This window comes from Sceloporus undulatus, unplaced genomic scaffold, assembly GCF_019175285.1.
Source record: "Sceloporus undulatus isolate JIND9_A2432 ecotype Alabama unplaced genomic scaffold, SceUnd_v1.1 scaffold_3703, whole genome shotgun sequence".
Taxonomy (NCBI): Eukaryota; Metazoa; Chordata; class Lepidosauria; order Squamata; family Phrynosomatidae; genus Sceloporus; species Sceloporus undulatus.
The window spans coordinates 1-3,944 of record NW_024806623.1 but is presented as its reverse complement, the minus strand read 5'-3'; the positions used below and the strand labels follow the sequence as shown (position 1 = coordinate 3,944).

The following is a 3,944-nucleotide window of genomic DNA, read 5'->3' as shown; positions in this document are numbered from 1 at the left end:
ATGTTATTCCTTTATTGCAGCAACTTAATTGCCTTTTCATCCATTTCTGGACCCATTTCAAGGGAGGATTGGGAGAAAGTCTTATAGTCTAGACTTATAATGTTATAGTCTAGCTAGCTCAAGAAATCTTGAGGTAAACCATCTGCAACAGATCGGCTGAGCCTCTGTTAGAAAACACTCCGATGAAGGCCTACCATGCACCAGCTAAGAGTGGCCATAGTCAAGTATCTGTAAGTTTGCCCTGATGTTCAGTTGAAATTTATGTCATTTAAGCCTATCTTCTTCTGCATACCAAAGCAGAAGAGTACAAGTCTTTGCCCTCTTCTGCCTGATAGATCTTTAGGTATCTTGGGCAGTATCCACACTGCAGAGATAATCCAGTTTGACACCACTTTAACTGCCATGGCTCTAAGCAATGGAATTCTGAGAACTTTAGTCTTGTGAGACATTTAGCCTTCTCTGTCAGAAAGGTCTGGTGCCACAACAAACTACATTTCCCAGAATTCCATAACATTGAACCATGTCAGTTAAGATGTCAAACTGGATTATTTCTGCAGTGCCGGTGGAGCTAAAGAGAAAGAGTACTGTAAAGTGTGTGTGTGTGTATATATATATATACAGTATATATATATATATGCAGGAAACAAGCTCCACATGCTCTTGGATGGTCAACTGTTTATTCCTTTAAAAATCCCATGGTGAGTCCCTCCCACCTCACAAGGTGTCTCTGCTCTTTAGCTGCAGGTGAATGATTCTTTAACTCCTTTTCCTTCATGTGAATTGTATCAGGCTCAGTCAGAATCCTCCTCTTTCAAATTCTCTTCGGTTCACTCTGACCTGGGTTGCATCCACACTGCAGAAATAATCTGTTTGACCCCCCCCCCCCCCTTTCACTGCCCTGGCTCAATGCTATGGAATTCTGGAAACTGTAGTTTGTTGTGGCTCCCAGAGCAGACCTCTGCTCCTGTCTGGGGGAGACAACAAACTAGAATTCCATAGCATTGAGCCAGGGCAGTGAAAGGTGTCAAACCAGATTATTTCTGCAGTGTGGATGCAGCCCTGGCTTGTGCATAAGTGAGCTGCTGAGATACATACAGGAAGAAACAGTTGCTGTTTATAAAGGGGAGACAGCAGAATCTTCTGTTTGTGTTTTCAGATAGAACTTTTTTGACTACAATTCAGAGAATACCCCATCCAGTATAACCAGTGGCCATGATGGCTGGAGGAGTCTGGGACTCATAGCCCCCCCCCAAAAAAAAAAGTTTGGTGTCCTAGCTCTGGTTATAAGTTGAGACAAATGACTAAAGTGCATTAAATATTTGTGTAGGAAATGCATGCGACCTAGAGCTGATATGGGATGGTGGATTGGGCCCTCAAACCTTTACATTACATACCCTACTTTGTGAGAGATTAAGGTTAGATATTAGACATGTTTGACCCATTAGTCTGATTCTTCATTTTAAATATGGATATTAATTAAAATTCCCACTGTGAGCCATACCTGAATTGTTTAAGATGTTTCATACTTATTACATTCTGACTGCAAAATCTTTAAGAACCAGACATGATTCATTATGGTGTCTAGCACCGAAAGCATGATGCAGGCACTGTAATTTGATTCTCTGATTTAAATCACTCCTTTTCCCCTTTTTTCACTGGCAGAGGGCGCTCTTGCAAATGCTTTCTTTATGATATTTCTAAAACTGACAAGTCATTTGATTAACCATTCTAAAAAATAATAAAAACTGGTTGTGTTTAGGGTTTCCCATGCTCACTCAAGCACCAAAATGCTAAAAATGGCAAATGTTTACAGGTACCTCTGGCCCAGCAACCTTATCTAAGAGAAACTTGTAGCGTATGAATCATCTTGTGCATTGCATCATGCACTCATAGCTAAAGAGTGAAAAGTGTTATAGATCAAACACAAGTGTCCCGGTAGCTTGGTGTTAGATCGTATGGTTTGCATGACTGGCTTCTAACATGTCTTTGCAGAAGTCAGATCCCTCTGTCTCATAGATCTAGAAGGCCTGCTGACAGAGTAGACATTATTGGACTAGATAACAAAGAACCTGATCTAAGCCAAGGGCAGTACCTATGTCGCATTAGACCAGTGGTTCCCAACCTGTGGGTCAGGACCCCTTTGGGGGTCGAATGACCCTTTCAAGGGGGTTGCCTAAGACCATTGGAAAACAGTTAATAACAGTTATGAAGTAGCAACGAAAATAATTTCATGGGTTTGGGTCACCACAACATGAGGAACTGTATTAAAGGGTTGCGGCATTAGGAAGGTTGGGAACCACTGCATTAGACCATAGTCAGAACAGAATTCTTAGAACAGAAACCTCTGAGGAACCAAATCTCTCACAAAGGAAAAGCCTTCAATCAAGAAGAGAATGGATAACAACTGTAAAATGCATTCTGGTTTCTCAGCTATTCTGAGAACTTGCTTGTTCTGCTTACAGAGCTAGATTCAGGTGGATTGATCCAGTCAAGGAAGCCATGGCCCTGAATTTGCAAACTCTAAGCACAGCTGCAGATAACCGGGGCTCTTGGAAGTTTCATTTATGGGGTTGTCATAAAGTGAAGTTGAGAAGGAAAATGACAGCAACAACATGAGATGTACCTTAGTGGCATCAGTACTGGCTCTGTATTTTCCCAGGGTGAGGACCCAGCCTGCACATAAAAGATATTACACCTAATTCACCTCCCATTGGATTGGATCCAAACTCTATCATCTTTAGAATGGAATTATTTAAATTCATGGACCTCAAGTTAGTCACAATTAACCTACTGGTAAGTCTCACTCATTTCAGCAGGCCTTGCTCTAAGCATAAGTCTAGACTGAATCCACTAATTTTAATGGGCCTATTCTATATATGATTAAGTCTGGGTAGAACCCAATTTTATCACTGAAATCTATTTTAGATTTTCTCTTCATGTTATCTCCCCCAGTCTGGACTTTCAGTTCCTTCTTAATGTGATATTTTTATTTCTTCCTCAACAGCATATCCAGCTATTACCTAGCATGTGAGTTGTATTCCTCTAGCTGACTTCACATGAACAGAAAAATAGTGCCGAAAAATGATGATTGGTAAATAAAACCTCATTGAAACTATTGCTGGCAGTTCTGAGGTCTAGAAAAACAGCTGTTAGATTTATTCTGGAAAAAGAAGACTGATTATTGTTGTTGTTGTTTTTAAAAAGCTTTCTTTAGCATTGCCAGATGCCCAGCACATATGGCAAATTAGAACTTTATATTCCATTTTCCAAAGCTAAATCACCTTTGGACAAAGAACAAAGATGAGAATATATTCCATCCAGTGGATTTTGTTTCTCTGACGTCTGAAAAACATTCTACTAAATATGGTGGTTCAACAGTTGGAGTATGAAAGCAAACTGCCTCTGTGGTACTTGATGAATGCATGGGAAGCTTCCAAGATGCTTTCAGTGTCTGAGAAGGAACATTGTGGTGGAAAATCCTTGTTGAAATAAAAAGCCATAGAAACATGGAGTCGCTTTGGTTAAAGAAAAATAGGTTTTTAAAATAGAGGCTTGGAGTTTAGAAAAAATTAGAGCAAAGGAGTAAAAAGAGCATCATGACCCGTAAGAAGCTGGCACCAACAGAATTAGACATAATATACACAATTTAAGATAAGGATACATTGTTTATGTTGAGAAGCAAGGTTAGAAGGAAAGCTACTAAATTCCTAAAGGAGGGGGTAAGGAGTGATGATGCAATTTTAATGTATGCATGTATTTCTGTTCTGATTGTAAGAATTCTGTATGTTTAAATTGTAATTAGCCAATCAGGTGTATTGAAGAAGCTTCTTTGTCTTCAATAATATAAAAAGAGCCATTTTGTCTTGTTCGGGATCTCAGCTTTTTGGAACTTGAATTCCACTGAGTTCAATGTTTTCCTTTGTCGACAATTGGAAATAAACTTA

General features: G+C 39.6%; 1 long non-coding RNA gene across 1 annotated transcript; it reads left to right on the top strand.

The window, feature by feature from the left end:
- Positions 1 to 14: 14 nt before the first annotated feature.
- On the top strand, positions 15 to 3,555 carry LOC121918067. Its single transcript, XR_006101150.1, has 3 exons — positions 15 to 230; positions 2,463 to 2,793; positions 3,005 to 3,555. It is a non-coding gene; the product is annotated as an uncharacterized LOC121918067 (long non-coding RNA).
- Positions 3,556 to 3,944: the final 389 nt, after the last annotated feature.